Source organism: Triticum urartu, chromosome 5A, assembly GCF_056163025.1.
Source record: "Triticum urartu cultivar PI428250 chromosome 5A, HENAU_Tu73, whole genome shotgun sequence".
Lineage (NCBI taxonomy): Eukaryota > Viridiplantae > Streptophyta > Magnoliopsida > Poales > Poaceae > Triticum > Triticum urartu.
Window position 1 is genome coordinate 296898736 of NC_141877.1, and position 17539 is coordinate 296916274.

Sequence of the window (17539 nt, forward strand, 5' to 3'; positions counted from 1 at the left end):
GTATCTTCGGAAACCTTTGACGCACCGAGCAATCATCTTGAGTGAGGGCTCTCCGGGAGAAAGTAGTTATGAGAACCTAGAGTCAGAGTTTAGTAAAATCATTTAACCCGAATAGAAGAGAGATTAGAGTCCCAGAGTATAGACGAGGAGTAAAAGATCCTAATACCACCCAATGGCGATGTGGGCCCATGGGCCGCACAGCCATGTTAGTAAAACAATTTTCATCGACTAGACTCAATTTCGGCCAAGGAGTGTGGGCGGGGGATTCCTATAGGCACTCGGCTCTGATACCAACTTGTGCCGCCGCCGATTTGACCCTACACTAATTATACATGCAAATGTGTACGATCAAGATCAAGGACTCACGGGAAGATATCACAACACAACTCTAGACACAAAATAAAATAATACAAGCTTTATATTACAAGCCAGGGGCCTCGAGGGCTCGAATACATAAGCTCGAATGCACAGGAGTCAACGGAAACAATAATATCTGAGTACAGACATAAGTTAAACAAGTTTGCCTTAAGAAGGCAAGCACAAAAGTAGCAACGATCGAAAAGGCAAGGCCCCCTGCCTAGTACCTCCTAACTATTCCTTGAAGTCGAACTCCGCGTAGAACCATCCTCGGGATCCTCTGGCTCCTGGACTCCATCATATGATCGCAGTAACCGGGAAAAGGGGAAAAGAAGTAGGAAAGCAACCGTGAGTACTCACCCAAAGTACTCGCAAGCAAGGATCTACACTACATATGCATTGGTATCAATGAAATGGGTAGTATCTGTGGACTGAACTACAGAATGCCAGCATAAGAGGGGGATAGCTAGTCCTATTGAAGACTACCCTTCTGGCAGCCTCCATCTTGAAGCAGTAGAAGAGAATAGATGGTAAGTTCACCAAGTATCATCGTATAGCATAATCCTACCCGGCGATCCTCTCCTCGTCGCCCTGTGAGAGAGCGGTCACTGGGTTGTATCTGGCACTTGAAAGGGTGTGTTTTATGAAGTATCCGATTCTAGTTGTAATAAGGTCGAGGTACAACTCCGGTTCATCCTTCTATCGAGGGACACAACTATTCAAATGGATAAACTTCCCTGCAGGGGTGCACCACATTTCCCAACACGCTTGATCCCCTTTGGCCAGACACACTTTCCTGGCTCATGCTATCGGTGTACAAAAAGAGGGGTACACTTTTTGTACCCCTATAACTGTGCACGGGCAGTCTGAGCCATGGGAACCACCACACCAAGCAAGGCAAGGGAGGTGAGCCAGGGTAAGACCGAAGCTCAAGAGAACTAGAACGACGCCAAGGCCAAGACCACGAAGAGCAAAGGGGACGAAGCAAACTCCGCCGGCAAGATCCTTGCCGGGACACAGTTCTAGCAGCCCCGGCAAGACCCTTGCCGCGGTGACTCGTCCCGTGCCTACGGAGCGAGTCACCCTTGAGTCCACTGCCCCCAAAGGGCAAGGATTCGGGAGACATCCCTGTGGCGGCATGCAGATCTTCGTGAAGACATTCAAGATCCGATACGCACTAAGGAGACGACAACCCTTGGCAGGATCCCAGCCGAGGAAGACCACAAGGCCCCCGGCAAGCACCTTGTCGGGGATGACAGTAGGCGCCTCGGCAAGACCCTTGCCGGGGCCCCGGCAAGGCCCTTGCCGAGGACACCCGCAGGGCCACCATCAGGCCCACGCCGACTGAACCTCCACCACCGCATGCATGCAGCTGCCGACCCAATCAGCTGGGCAGGCACCTGCGTGGTAGCATGCAGATCTTCGTGAAGACCCACCACTGCGCCACCTCAGCTGCCTGCCTACCTACGTGGCATCTCAGGCATCGCTGGCCAGGGCGCGTGTCGACACAAGAAGGAGCGGTGACGGACGAGACATGTCTCTCCTCCGTCCCCGATAAAGCAAGGACACCTAAGCAAGACGCATTAAATGCGCCTTGTCATGTAATGCAAGGGATAACCTCGCATCACTGTACCCTTTCCACCTCTTGTGTGCCACTGTGGCAACCCCTTTTCCTATAAAACGAGGCCCGAGGCAACCAAGAGAAGGATTCGGCTCTTTGGAGCTCCTCACGCCCCATAGCTAGCTCAAGAACACAGATATACAATCCACCAAAGCAGGAGTAGGGTTTTACGCATCCTCGCGGCCCGAACCTGGATAAACGAACTATGTGCTACCTGTTAGATCCGCTCTTCCCACGACCCCGCGCCCCGCTAACCGTAGTAGGGATTCTTGTGATCCCATAGGTGTCGTTCCCACCGACATCTTTGGCGTGCCAGGTAGGGGGCGCAGTTGTGAGAATCGGCTTTAGTAGTTAGTTCGGCGCTTCTTCATCATCATGGCGCCCAAGAAGAAGACGACGGTGGCGGTTGGCCAGTCGGAAGCCGGAAAGCCCGTCCCGACGCGGGCGAGCAGCGGACCGGTCGCAGAGAGGACCCGGGGTGCTGCTCGCGAACACCAACACCATCCCAGCAGCCGGAGTTTGGGAGGCAGCGATGTTTGTGTGCCTGGTAACGGGCCACACGTCGCCAAATCCAAAGGCGGAGCCAAGTCCTTCGCGGGTGGAGCGGGGCCTTCGAAGGTCATCGCCGCCCTGCCCGAAGGCGATGCGAGGGCCTCCAAGACTCCCACGCCGGCGTCAACAGTGAGCTCCTCCTAGGCAGCGCGCGATGAACGGTGTAATCACGCCGAAGATCCCGGGCGTCGCCGCAGGAAGAGCCCCGAGCGCCACTCTCGGGACGTAGAAGACCTGCCCACTCGCCGAGGCGCTGGTGAAAACAGCATGCGACCGCGGGGTCATGATAGAGCTCCTTCTGACATGGTCAGAAGTCGAAGCGCATCGTGATCCGTGTAGGTTTTGCTGCCACTGACTCCAGCAGAGGCCCTGGCGCGCACGCAGTTGCTCCTCGACTTTCCTCCCACTACGGGGAAACTCGATGAGTGGAGAGCCACTATCTGAAGCCTTGTTGCGGTGGCCAACAAAGATGAACCAAGTCCGGTGGGGCCCCCGGGTCGACGCTCCGATGGAGTCCCGCGGACCAGTGGCGGAAAAGCCAATGGCGCCGCGACCACGGTGAAGACCACAAGGCCCCCGGCAAGCACCTTGTCGGGGATGACAGTAGGCGCCTCGGCAAGACCCTTGCCGGGGCCCCGGCAAGGCCCTTGCCGAGGACACCCGCAGGGCCACCATCAGGCCCACGCCGACTGAACCTCCACCACCGCATGCATGCAGCTGCCGACCCAACCAGCTGGGCAGGCACCTGCGTGGCAGCATGCAGATCTTCATGAAGACCCACCACTGCGCCACCTCAGCTGCCTGCCTACCTACGTGGCATCTCAGGCATCGCTGGCCAGGGCGCGTGTCGACACAAGAAGGAGCGGTGAAGGACGAGACAGGTCTCTCCCCTGTCCCCGATAAAGCAAGGACACCTAAGCAAGACGCATTAAATGCGCCTTATCATGTAATGCGAGGGATAACCTCGCATCACTGTACCCTTTCCACCTCCTGTGTGCCACTGTGGCAACCCCTTTTCCTATAAAAGGAGGCCCGAGGCGACCAGGAGAAGGATTCGGCTCTTTGGAGCTCCTCACGCCCCATAGCTAGCTCAAGAACACAGATATACAATCCACCAAACAGGAGTATGGTTTTACGCATCCTCGCGGCCCGAACCTGGATAAACGAACTGTGTGCTACCTGTTAGATCCGCTCTTTCCACGACCCCGCGCCCCGCTAACCGTAGTAGGGATTCTTGTGATCCCATAGGTGTCGTTCCCACCGACATCTTTGGCGTGCCAGGTAGGGGGCGCAGTTGTGAGAATCGGCTTTAGTAGTTAGTTCGGCGCTTCTTCATCATCATGGCGCCCAAGAAGACGACGGTGGCGGTTGGCCAGTCGGAAGCCGGACAGCCCGTCCCGACGCGGGCGAGCAGCGGACCGGTCGCAGAGAGGACCCGGGGTGCTGCTCGCGAACACCAACACCATCCCAGCAGCCGGAGTTTGGGAGGCAGCGATGTTTGTGTGCCTGGTAACGGGCCACACGTCGCCAAATCCAAAGGCGGAGCCAAGTCCTTCGCGGGTGGAGCGGGGCCTTCCAAGGTCATCGCCGCCCCGCCCGAAGGCGACGCGAGGGCCTCCAAGACTCCCACGCCGGCGTCAACAGTGAGCTCCTCCTAGGTAGCGCGCGACGAACGGCGTAATCACGCCGAAGATCCCGGGCATCGCCGCGGGAACAGCCCCGAGCGCCACTCTCGGGACGTAGAAGACCTTCCCACTCGCCGAGGCGCTGGTGAAAACGGCATGCGACCGCGGGGTCATGATAGAGCTCCTTCTGACATGGTCAGAAGTCGAAGCGCATCGCGATCCGTGTAGGTTTCGCTGCCACTGACGCTAGCAGAGGCCTTGGCGCGCACGCAGTTGCTCCTCGACTTTCCTCCCACTACGGGGAAACTCGATGAGTGGAGAGCCACTATCTAAAGCCTTGTTGCGGTGGCCAACAAAGATGAACCAAGTCCGGTGGGGCCCCCAGGTCGACGCTCCGATGGAGTCCCGCGGACCAGTGGCGGAAAAGCCAATGGCGCCGCGACCATGGTGCATTCACCTCTTCCCCATCCGGTCCCGCGGACGCTGGCTCGTCGTGACATTGCAGGCGACGCCATCTCCATAGCATCGTCTGACCCGCGGACCCACTGTGACCAGCGCCAAGTTCTTCGGGAACGAGCCCGTGAAGACGCTCGAACCACTATCGAGCGCCGGCGCGGAGCGCGCCACCAGTCAGATAGGCGAGCAGGGCCTGCTGTGAACCACCCGGCCCCGGAGAGCCCTGGAGGCCTACCTTACGAGATAGGCTGTCTGGCTTTTACCCGTGAGCTGCGGCAGTTCCAGTGGCCCACTCACCGCACCTTCAAACCTGACGTTGGCGAAAAGTACAGCGGCAAGACTCACCCTTCTGAGTTCCTCAGCATCTACACCATCGCGATGCAAGCCGCCGGAGCCCGCGACGATAAGGTGCTTGCGAATTACTTTCCATTGGCTCTTAAACCCAACACCATGTCGTGGTTGATGCACTTGCCGGTAGACTCTATTTCCTCCTGGTCGGATTTGTGCCATGAGTTTGTGGGCGCCTTTACTGGGGGTCACCAAGCCCATGGCCAAGCAAGCGACCTGCATGTCATTCCCCAGAAGGGAGGCGACAGTCTGCGCAAGTATATACAGAGGTTCAGCCGGGTGCAGTACAATATCCCTGATGTTCACCCTGCCGCCATCATCAACACGTTCCATCAGAACGTGCGTAACCGCAAGATGCGCGAAGAACTGGCAATGAACAAGGTGAGAGATGTGGCAGAACTCTATGTTCTTGCTGACAAATGTGCCCGAGCTGAAGAGGGAAGGAAGTACCCCGGTGAAGATGCCGGCGTGGAAACCGACTCCTCAGATGAGGATACTGCAGCCCCGGCGAAGAAAGGCCGGTGCCACAACAGGAAGCGCAAAGGTAAAGCTGTGCTTGCCGTCGAGGGATCTGGCGACTCCGGCTCCGCCAAGAAAACCAAGAAAGATGACCCCGGCAAGGAAATTGCCAGATGTGTCGCCTGCCGGGCCTTGGCGGCTGCCGAGAAGCCAGGAAACTCCGACAAGCAATACTGCAAGATCCATCGCACCAAAGGCCATGATCTCCAGAACTGCCGACAGGTTGAGCTCCTTGCTGAGAAGCAGAGGGCTGAATATGAGAGGCGGGACAAGGAGAAAGGCCAGGACGGTGCTGAGGGGTCCAGCAAGAAGCGTGACGGCCAGGCGGGCCATCGCGGCAAAGATAAACAGCGGGAGAGGCCCGCCCGGGGCCATGACAAAAAGCTAGAAGACGATGATCACGAAGAGGACGATGAGTCTGGTGACCAAGGATTTCAGAAAGCTACAGAGGCCATGTGCGTCGATGGCGGCGCCTCGCTGCATACCTCTCACCGCCAGCTTAAACAGTGGGCATGTGAGATTATAGCGGCGGAACCGTCGTTTGATGCCCAAAGGCCGCTGAAGTGGTCCAGCACACCTATCATTTTTGACACTGAGGATCACCCTGATCGCACTACTGCAGTCGGGTGCTTGCCGTTGTTGGTTTCACCAACAATACGCAACCTCAAGGTGACAAAGATGCTAGTCGATGGCGGGGCCGGTCTGAACTTAATCTCGCCTGCCGTGATCAAGAAATTGCAGATTCCTGACGGAGACCTCGAAGAGACGGGCACGTTTCAGGGAGTCAACCCGGGAAGAAGTCAACCAAAGGGGAAGGTCACGCTGCCCGTGACCTTTGGAAATGATCTGAACTACAGGACAGAAAGGATCGTGTTCGATGTTGCCAAGATCCCCTTGCCCTACAACGGGATCCTTGGCCGCCCAGCGCTGGCCAAGTTCATGGCGGCGTCACATTACGCCTACAACACCCTGAAGATGCCAGGACCTGTGACGATCATCACCATCCCCTCCGACAAGAAGGACGCGCTAATTTGCGCTGACCAACTCTACCAACAAGCAGTTGCAGCAGCCGCCACTGCTAAGGCGCTTGCTCCTGCCACTGGAGCCCCGGGAAGGCAAAAGAAGAAGACCGGTGAGACCTCAGGCACCCACTCCGGCAAGCGCACCTGTTCGGAGTGTGGCGCTCCCGTCGAGGACGTGCCAGAGAGCTCCGCCGACAAAAACAAGAAGTCCAGGGCCACACCGCCGGGAACCAAGAAGGTTTCTGTCAAGGAGGACGGCACGGGAGGAGCTTTTACCATAAGCTCCACCCTTGACGACAAATAGGAAGACGCGCTCGTCACCTTCCTGCGGGCGAATGTCGATGTGTTTGCCTGGCAAGCATCCGACATTCGCGGCGTTCCCAGGAAGGTGATTGAGCACCACCTTGCTGTCTGTCCTCATGCGCGGCCCGTCAGGCAGAAGGTCAGAAAGCAAGCTTTGGAACGACAAGAGTTCATCACAGAGGAGATCCAGAAACTGGAAGCAGCGGGTTTGGTAAGAGGAGTGCTCCATACAACGTGGTTGGCCAATCCGGTGGTAGTGCGCAAGGCAAATGGGAAGTGGAGGCTGTGTATTGATTACACAGATATTAATAAGGCTTGTCCCAAAGACCCCTTCCCGTTGCCGCGCATCGACCAGATTGTTGACTCCACAGCTGGGTGTGATCTGTTGTCATTCCTCGATGCCTACTCCGGCTACCACCAGATCTTCATGACAAGGAAAGATGAAGAGAAAACGGCATTCATCACCCCATGTGGTACGTATTGCTTTATACGGATGCCTTTCGGGTTGAAAGTGCTGGTTCAACATTTGCAAGGGCGGTCCAGATTGGTTTTGAACCCCAGCTCCATAGAAATATGGAAGCCTATATGGATGATATAGTGGTCAAAACCAAGAACACGGCAACCCTCATATCAGATTTACAAGAAACATTTGCAAACCTACGCAAGATCAATCTCAAGCTGAACCCTGAGAAGTGCGTCTTCGGCGTCCCGTCTGGCAAGCTTCTCGGGTTCTTCGTGTCACAGCGTGGGATAGAGGCCAATCCGGACAAGATCAAAGCTATAGAGCGGATTGAAGCGCCCAAGCGTGTCAAGGATGTGCGCCGGCTAGCTGGTTGCGTTGCCGCCATGAGCAGGTTCATTTCCAAGTCCGCCGAGTGCGCCCTTCCCTTTTTCAAGATTTTGAAAAAGGCGGGCCCGATGGAGTGGACACCAGAAGCCGAAGCAGCATTGCAAGATTTGAAGAGGTGCCTCTCCTCCGCGCCAATACTAGTTGCGCCTAGGCCACAGGAACCGTTGCTGCTGTACCTGGCGGCAACGAACCAGGTGGTCAGCGCCGCACTAGTGGCACAGAGAGAAATTGATGATGAGGTAATAGCAGCGATGGAGCCCGATGCCACCGATGCCGAGACGACGCAGCCGGTTGGAGTGCCGCCAAGGAAGAAGATGATGCAGCACCCGGTCTACTTTGTTAGCTCCCTTCTGCAGGGGGCTAGATCAAGGTACTCCGGTGTGCAGAAACTGCTCTTCGGCCTTCTTATGGCCTCGAGGAAGCTGCGTCACTACTTCCAGGCGCACGAAATCACTGTCGTCACTCGCCTCCCTCTGCAACGGATATTGTGCAATCCAGACGCAACGGGAAGGATCGTAGAGTGGGCACTAGAACTGTCCAGCTTTGGCCTCAAGTTTGAGAGTACCTCGACGATTCAGAGCCGAGTCCTGGCGGAGTTCATTGCAGAATGGACCGCGACGCCTGACGAAGAAGCCCAAGAGACTGCTCTCCCCGGCAAGGAGGCAAGTTGCGACTGGATCATGTACTTTGATGGAGCTTTCTCCTTACAGGGCGTCGGGGCTGGCGTACTGCTTGTCGCGCCCACCGGAGAGCACCTCAAGTACATGATCTAGATGCACTTCCCCAGGGAGGTGTCAACAAACAATACGGCTGAGTACGAAGGGCTGCTTGTCGGTCTTAGGATCGTGGTGGACCTCAGAATCAAGAAACGTGTCGTCAGAGGCGACTCACAACTTGTCGTCAAGCAAGTCAACAAGGATTACCAGAGCCCATTGATGAAGGCCTACGTCAATGAAGTGAGAAAGCTGGAAGAGCGTTTTGATGGTATACAGGCAGAATACGTTCCCCGAGCGGAGAATGATATCGCTGATTACCTGTCAAAACGCGGTGCTCTCAAGCTACCTGTGGAACCAGGTACCTTTGTGCTTCAGCTAACTCAGCCATCCGTTGATCCATCAACAGAGCAAAACAAGAGGAGGAAATCAGGGCCCGGAAAGTACTTTCCCGCCGAGCTCCCCGGAGCCGCCGGCAAGGATGTTGCCGGAGATACTAAGCCCGCCACGGGACGGCTAGCTCCGGCGGAGCATCAAGCTCTTGCCGTCGAGACAGCCGCTCCTGTAGTGGAGGAAACGCCTTTAGTCCTCGCCGTCGAGCCCCAGGCTCCAGCATGGGCACAGCATACCACCCGATTCCTCCAAACAGGGGAACTTCCTAAGGAGCAGGAAGAAGCGGAAAAAGTAGCCCGTCGCTCTACTATGTACCAGTTCGTCGATGACGTCCTGTACAGAAAGAGGCCGAACGGCGTGAAATTGAAGTGTATCCCTCGAGAGGAAGGACTGGGGCTGTTGGCGGAGATACATGGAGGCATATGTGGATCCCACATCGGGTCAAGGGCCCTTGCCGGCAAAGCGTTTCGGCAAGGCTTCTTCTGGCCCACCGCCCTTCAGGATGCGACGACACTAGTCACCAGGTGTGAAGCGTGTCAATTCCATTCAAAGAAGCTTCATCAGCCCGCTCAAGCCCTTCAAACCATTCCTCTCTCCTGGCCCTTCTCGGTCTGGGGGCTCGACATACTGGGCCCTTTCCCCCGCGCTACCGGGGGCTTTGAGTACTTGTACGTCGCAATCGACAAGTTCACAAAGTGGCTTGGGGTGGAAGCAGTGAGGAAGGTCACAGCTCAGTCAGCCGTCAAATTCTTCAAGGGACTAGTGTGCCATTTTGGTGTACCCAACAGGGTCATCACCGACAACGGTACACAGTTCACAAGCCGCACCTTCATGCAATATACCCAAGACCTCGGCAGCAAAGTCTGTTTCGCTTCCGTTGGTCACCCACGAAGCAATGGTCAAGCTGAGAGGGCAAATGCTGAAGTGCTGCGAGGCTTAAGGACAAAGACCTTTGACAGGCTGCGCAAGAGTGGAAGGCGCTGGATTGATGAATTGCCGGCAGTTCTTTGGTCAATCAGAACAACACCAAATCGAGCCACCGGCCAGACACCCTTTGCCCTGGTATATGGGGTAGAAGCAGTTCTCCCCACGGAACTCATATACGGGTCACCTCGAGTACTCGCTTATAACGAGCTTGAGCAAGAGCAATTGCGGCAATATGACGCAACGCTCCTTGAGGAAGATCGTCTTTGGGCAGCTGTGAGAGCAGCGCGCTACCAGCAAGCCTTGTGCCACTACCATAGCCGCAAGGTTCATGCCCGAAGCTTTGAGGAAGGCGACCTTGTTCTTCGGCGTGTTCAATCGGCCAAGAATTCCAACAAGTTGACACCGAAGTGGGAAGGCCCTTATCGGGTAATATGAGTCACCAGGCCCGGCGCAGTCCGCCTGGAGACCGAAGATGTTGTTCCGGTGAGTAACTCCTGGAACATTGAGCATCTTCGCAAGTTTTACCCGTGAGGCGCGGCTTTCCGGGCCCCCCGGCAAGCCACCTTTTGTACGAGCCTTGCCGATGACGCATGTAACCCTTTGTACAAAGCCAGGCGCATACCCTGAGCATAAGTAAATGAAGCGCTGGCGCCCTAAGTTATAGCATGCATGCTAGGTCAAGTCTCGTCCTTGCTTAGGGTTGATAGTGCTTAGCGGCGACTAACTCCTAGCTTAGAGGTCGAGTATGCGTCTCTTTGTCTTTTTTTGTCTTCTTTGGTTCACAGGACACACGGATATCCGTGTTGAACCACTTGGGAAAAAAAGAGGAACAGACCAGCATCTAGCCCCCCGGCAAGCCAGTATTGCCGGGGGCTGCAAGAGCAAAGATTCACCCACTGCGAACCAGGGTTGCCGGGGACTACAGCTTCAGATAAGTTCTTCATCTCTTATCATGCATTCCATTATGGACTGAGGTATGTGAAACCTCGTTTTCCCCTAAGCTACCGTGCTCCCATAACTCTAGGCCCTAGGGCTCGTTCCTGGGGCCAAGTTTGGTCGTAGTCGCGGCAACGAAAGTATGAAACAAGGAGCCTGAACCCGCCTCATCCCTGCCTCCGCCAAAGGCGTGAGGAAGGTCAAGCGAGGTGGGGATACGGCAAGGGCTGTTGCCAGGCAAGGAAATGTTTATCTTGAAGATATCAAGGATTTACTCCTTGTCGTGGGTTCCACCCGCAAAAAAATGACCCGGCAAGCATCCCTTTTTCATTAAAAACATTCCACTCAGGTACAGTCCATAGGGAATGAAAAACATGAATGATGGGATTACAAGTTTTAAATTCAACAAAGGCCCGAAGGCTTACAAACTAAAAAGAGATGAGGTGCCCGTAATCCCTTCCTTGTCCCTCTCCTTAGGAGGCAGGTCACGGAGGCGAAAGGGACAGAAGGAGCGCCTAGGCGAGCTACGGGTGGCAGAAGACACCAAGAGAACATCTTGGTGGCCGTCCAAAGGCTGGATGGTGATGGCAGCGCCGGAAGCAGAGCTCGAAGACGAGGCGGCAGGACGTCAGCACGCGTCGAAGGCGTCGGTGCCCGCGTACTCCGACTTGACGGCCTTGCCGCCCGCCCTCTTCCTCTTCCGCAGCCTCCCAATGCCAGCCGCCCAAGGAGACGACCCCGAGAAGTTCAGGGAGCCGGCGACGCGGATGATGGGGTCGCCGGTGCCGCACGGAGCAGCACCCGACACCTAATCGGACCCGTCATCCTGCCGCCTACTACCCTCGTCGTCGCTATCGCTGTCCTCCTCGTCACTCCCGCCCGAGGAGGAGTCTTCACTATCAGAAGAGCTCTCCACACAGCACCTTGCACGGGTCCCAAAGCACCCGAAGACCTTGACGGAGAGAAGGCCACCCTCCATCAGCTTAAAATGGAGAGTGAGCCCCTCCGTCAAGCGGTGGATGTGACCAAACGTCTTCCATCCCCGACAAAGATACATCACGTGAGGGGCGGGGAAATCAACGCGGACCCGCATGCCACTCATCCCGCAGCCCCTCATGTGCAGCCGCAACGTCTCCGGCGGATCCAGCTCCATCTCCCGCGCAAATGGAGTCGGGCGACGAAGGCGACGGCGCGGCAGCCGGCGCAGCCTGACGAAGAACTCACAAGGGTCATCCCCAACATGGCCCTCCATTGGGGGAGGAGCTGCTGGCGGAGGCGAGGCCGGCGCGCCGCCCCGTCCTCCTCTTCCCCGAGCGCCCCGGCCTCGCCCCTCCCCCTTCCTTTCATGGCTGGCTCTGCCACCGCAGGCGCAGGAGAAGGAGGGACGCGCTGTCGAGCGGCGACCCTCGCCGCCACTGTTGAAGGACCGGGGTTCCCTCTCTCCATGATGGATGGAAGGGAGGAGCAGAAGCTGAAGGAAGAAGAAGATGAAAGAATGCGGGACGCCATCCCCCTCCCGCCCTTTATAAAGGATCAGGGTTGGGGCTTGGCTGCCCCGCTCGGCCAATCAAGACATGGGAGGCGCAGGGAGCCAGGGCCGACCCACTGCCCCAACCAGCGACGGCCCGGTTTCCTGCCTCCACCGTTTGCCACCCCAAGCGCATGGGAGACACGTGGCGGACGTGCAGAACCGAGGGGACGGGTGAGGCGACCTCTCCCCACCCCATGATTGTGGGGAGTGGACGCCTCGAGGACCGCACCTTGGTCCCATTCAGTAAATGGGCCGCGCCTCCACGCCTCCCTCCGTTTATGGGGAAGGCGCAAACAGCCCCCTTTACTACGACATGACGCATGCCTGCGGGAACCAACCCCACGCATGCCGCCCATGTCACACGCGCCTCCCCACGCCGCGCCACGCGCGGGAGTTGTGGGAAGCGCAGCGCGCGAAGAACCTTACCACGGTAAAAACCGCCCCGCCTGCCCGCGCACTGTTTTTTGGGTCTAGCCCAACAACGCGTTGCGCTTATGTGTGGCCCAGGCCCGGGGGCTCCTGTCGGTATACAAAAAGAGGGTACACTTTTTGTACCCCTATAACCGTGCACGGGCAGTCTGAGCCACGGGCACCACCACACCAAGCAAGGCAAGGGAGGTGAGCCAGGGTAAGACCGAAGCTCAAGAGAACTAGAACGACGCCAAGGCCAAGACCACGAAGAGCAAAGGGGACGAAGCGGACTCCCCCGGCAAGATCCTTGCCGGGAGACAATTCTAGCAGCCCCGGCAAGACCCTTGCCGCGGCGACTCATCCCGCGCCTACGGAGCGAGTCACCCTTGAGTCCAGTGCCCCCAAAGGGCAAGGATTCGGGAGACATCCCTGTGGCGGCATGCAGATCTTCGTGAAGACATTCAAGATCAGATACGCACTAAGGAGACGACAACCCTTGGCAGGATCCCAGCCGAGGAAGACCACAAGGCCCCCGGCAAGCACATTGCCGGGGATGACAGCAGGTGCCTCGGCAAGACCCTTGCCGGGGCCCCGGCAAGGCCCTTGCCGAGGAAACCCGCAGGGCCACCATCAGGCCCACGCTAACTAAACCTCCACCACCGCATGCATGCAGCTGCCGACCCAACCAGCTGGGCAGGCACCTGCGTGGCGGCATGCAGATCTTCGTGAAGACCCACCACTATGCCACCTCAGCTGCCTGCCTACCTACGTGGCATCTCAAGCATCGCTGGCCAGGGCGCGTGTCGACACAAGAAGGAGCGGCGACGGACGAGACAGGTCTCTCCCCCATCCCCGATAAAGCAAGGACACCTAAGCAAGACGCATTAAATGCGCCTTGTCATGTAATGCAAGGGATAACCTCGCATCACTGTACCCTTTCCACCTCCTGTGTGCCACTGTGGCAACCCCTTTTCCTATAAAAGGAGGCCCGAGGCGACCAGGAGAAGGATTCGGCTCTTTGGAGCTCCTCACGCCCCATAGCTAGCTCAAGAACACAGATATACAATCCACCAAAGCAGGAGTAGGGTTTTACGCATCCTCGCGGCCCGAACCTGGATAAATGAACTGTGTGCTACCTGTTAGATCCGCTCTTCCCACGACCCCGCGCCCCGCTAACCGTAGTAGGGATTCTTGTGATCCCATACGTGTCGTTCCCACCGACACATGCCCGGCCTCGGAAGATCAACACGTCGCAGCCCTACCTAGGCACAACAGAGAGGTTAGCACGCCGGTCTAAATCCTATGGCACAGGGGTCTGGGCCCATCGCCCATTGCCCACCTGCATGTTGCGATCATGGCCAGAAACAGACCTAGCCTCCCTAATACAAGAGCAGGCGTTCCAATCCAATCCGGCGCGCGCCGCTCAGTCGCTGACGTCAAGAAGGCTTCAGCTGATACTACGACGTCGAGTGCCCATAACTGTTTCCGCATAGTTGGTCAGTGCGTACAGGCCAGTGGCCAGACTCAGATCAAATACCAAGATCTTGGTAAGCATGTTAATTGAAGTATCTGCAAACACCGACCAGGGCCAGGCCCACCTCTCACCTAGGTGGTCTCCACCTGCCCTGTCGCTCCGCCACAAAGTAACAGTCGGGGGCTGTCGGGAACCCAGGCCCACCACTACCTAGATGGAACCACCTGCACCTTCAGCCCCCATATCCGAATCACTTGCGGGTACTCAACGAGCCGACCCGACTTTAGTCACAACATGTATCATGTGTAATATGTATAGTATATATACCTGTGATCACCTCCCAAGTGATCACGACCCAATAGTATAGAGTGGCAGGTGGACAAGAATGAAGGGCCACTGATGGAAAACTAGCATCCTATACTAAGCATTTAGGATTGCGGGTAAGGGTAACAACTATAGCAACAATGACAGGCTATGCATCAGAATAGGATTAACCGAAAGTAGTAACATGCTACACTACTCTAATGCAAGTAGTAGAGAGAAGAATAGGCGATATCGGGTTGATCGAGGGGGGGCTTGCCTGGTTGCTCTCGCAGGAAGGAGGGATCGTCGTCGATGTAGTCAATCACTGGGGTATCGGCGGCAGTCTTGAGGTCTACCAGAAAGAAGTAACGGAAGGGGAACACAAATAAATAATAGAGCAAACAAAGCAACACAAAGCATAGCATGGTAACACGCGGTGTTAGGGGTGACCTAACGTAGGGATAGGTGATACCGACGAAGGGGAAAACATCCGGGAAAGTATTCCCGATGTTTGACGTTTTTAGGCAGATGAAACGGAGGTGGATTGTTGCATGTTCGCTATGCTAGGGACGTGCGGCGGATGAACGGATTGAGTATTTGGATTCGTCTCGTCATTCTGAGCAACTTTCATGTACAAAGTAATTTCATCCGAGCTACGGATTATTTTCTATGATTTTCTAAAGATTTTAAACATTTTCTGGGAGTAACAGAATTAATTTAAATCAAAATATGTATACTGCATCAGCATGACGTTAGTATGATGTCAGCGGTCAACATTGACCATTGACTGGGTCCACTGACGCGTGGGGCCCATTCGACATTGACTGTTATCCTAATTAACAGTAGTTAGTTTCATTAGCAGGTTAATTAGGTTTAATTAGTTAACTAACAGAATTAATTAGGTTAATTAATCATTTAGCTAATTAATTATTATTTGATAATTTATTTCTAAATCCCTTTTTTATAAAACAGGAGCGTGGGGCCCATAGGGCACTAGATCGGGCGCGCTGGTTCGGGCGGAACCGGGTGACGCGTGCCAGCCCGTCAGGGCGCTTGCCCAGGCCAACAGCAGGGCGCCGACGGCCAAGGGCGGCGCTAGGCAAGGCCGCGGCCGGTACGGGGAGCAGGGCAGGCGCGGCGGTTGCCGACGTCGGGCGCGAGTGGAGGTGGTCAGGGCAGCGGTGGCCAGCGCAGGGGCTGGCACGGGTGCGGGGTTGGGCAGGAGCAGCGGCAAAAGCAAACGGCGGCGGCGACAGGCGAGAGCGCCGGGAGAGCGCACGGGGGAAGCAGCGGGGCAAAGGTGGGTGCGGGTAGCAACGGGGCACAGATGCAGCAAGCAGTTGCGGGCAGGGCAGCGGCGGCCGCCGACGGCAGCCGGTGTGAGCGGCCACGGGCTGGACTCGGCGGCCAGCAATGGGGAGCGCGGCCGCATGTTGGACGCGACGGGGTAGCGCCATGAGCGAGCGGGCGCACGCGGATGTGAGCATGCGTGCGCACTGCTAGGGCGGACGAGCGTGCGACGGCAGTACGGCGCGCGGATGTAGAACTCCGGCACAGCCATGGCGATGGAGCTCGCGGGGATAGCGACTACAAGCACGTATCAACGCAGGGGAGAGGGGGATTTGGGGTAGGAGCTCACAGAGAGCTCGTGGGCACGGTCGAGGAAGCTCGGGGTGGTCGAGGCGGCGCCGGAGGTTGCGCGAGCGGCGAGTTAGTGGTGGCGGCCGAGGCGGAGGGGGGGGGGGGGGGGGGGGGGGGGGTTCGGTGCGGGCGTCGTCGAGTTGGCCCCCCGGTTCCAATCCGGCGACGTAGAAGACGAAGGCGACGCTGGTGCGCCTCCTGGACTTCCGATGACAGCACGGGGAGGCCGGTGGCCACGCCGGCGACGGCGACAGGACGATGGTGGCGTTCGTGCGAGCATACGAGGGAGAGGGGAACGAGCAAGGGGAGGGAAAATATCTCGGGTGCTGACGAGGAGATGGGGAACTCGTTCTTATCCCCACGGCGGCGGGGGCCGGCTTGGTGGGCCGCCACCCAGGGGAAACAGTGGGGGTGCTTTTATGTTTTTAATTGCCTTTCTTTTTATTTATTCTTTTCTTTACTGTTTTTAATTCCTTTTTATTTTTGTTTTAGCAAAGTACCAAAATGGCACCTAATTTATGTTACCAAATATGTCACTTCCACATTAACTTGTTACCCAAACTAAATTAGTTTCTTAATTAATTAATATTTAAAAGTAACTAAATAATAGTTTTCATTACTATTTTATTCATCTAATAGTATTTAAATATTTTATAAAGCTGTGGTTTCTCCACCATAATTACTTACGCAATATTTGGTTCACTCCGAACATTTGAGTTTTAATATTTGAAGACTTTTACTGTTTGCTTGATTTTGAATTTGAATTTGAATCGGTTTCGAACTAACGTGAGATAAGCAACAGTAATCGAAGTGATGTGGCATCATTAGCAGGGGGGTGTTGTAGCTTAATTATCTAGGCGTCACAGGTAGATACGTTGGAGACGTATTAGTAGCTGCCTCTATGGTCATGGACGAGTTGGTATAAGTCACACTATTTGGTTCTTGTCGAACTTGGAGGTTTAAATCAAAATAAAAGAGCAAGGGATTAAATCTAGAAAAATATTGTTGAGTAGATGAAACAATGATGATTTTTGATGTTGAGAAGTGTATATGTTGCACTGAGATGATATTTGGACCATCGGTGATGTATGTTGAGAAATACAGGTGTGAGCCATGGAAGCCTATGTCAAAGTTGACCTCGAAGACCATGAGAATATTGTCACGATCTTGTAATGATCACAAGAAAAACTTCAAGCATTATTCATTTATATTTGTATGCTTTATCTTCATTATTTTTGCTAGATAATGTTTGCCATGCCATGATAGCTAGAATTGCTAGGGCGTCATATGCCATGTACTGCTTCGCTTAATGATATATGTTATTTGATTCTCGTTAGTACTTTTTGAAGTATTGTCTCACTCATTGTTTTTGCCAGATCCAACTGAGGTGCCGTCTTTGTTGGGGAACGCAGTAATTTCAAAAAAATTCATACGCACACGCAAGATCATGATGATGCATAGCAACGAGAGGGGAGAGTATTATCCATGTACCCTCGTAGACCGTAAGCGGAAGCGTTATGACAATGCGGTTGATGTAGTCGTACGTCTTCACGATCG

At 55.5% G+C, this 17539-nt stretch overlaps 1 long non-coding RNA gene across 1 annotated transcript; it reads right to left on the reverse strand.

Moving 5' to 3' along the window:
- Window positions 1–349: 349 nt before the first annotated feature.
- LOC147971115 (uncharacterized) lies at window positions 350–16437 on the reverse strand. Its single transcript, XR_015603288.1, has 3 exons — window positions 15981–16437; window positions 14619–14693; window positions 350–644 (listed from the first exon to the last, which is right to left on the reverse strand). It is a non-coding gene; the product is annotated as an uncharacterized LOC147971115 (long non-coding RNA).
- Between the last annotated feature and the right edge of the window lie 1102 nt (window positions 16438–17539).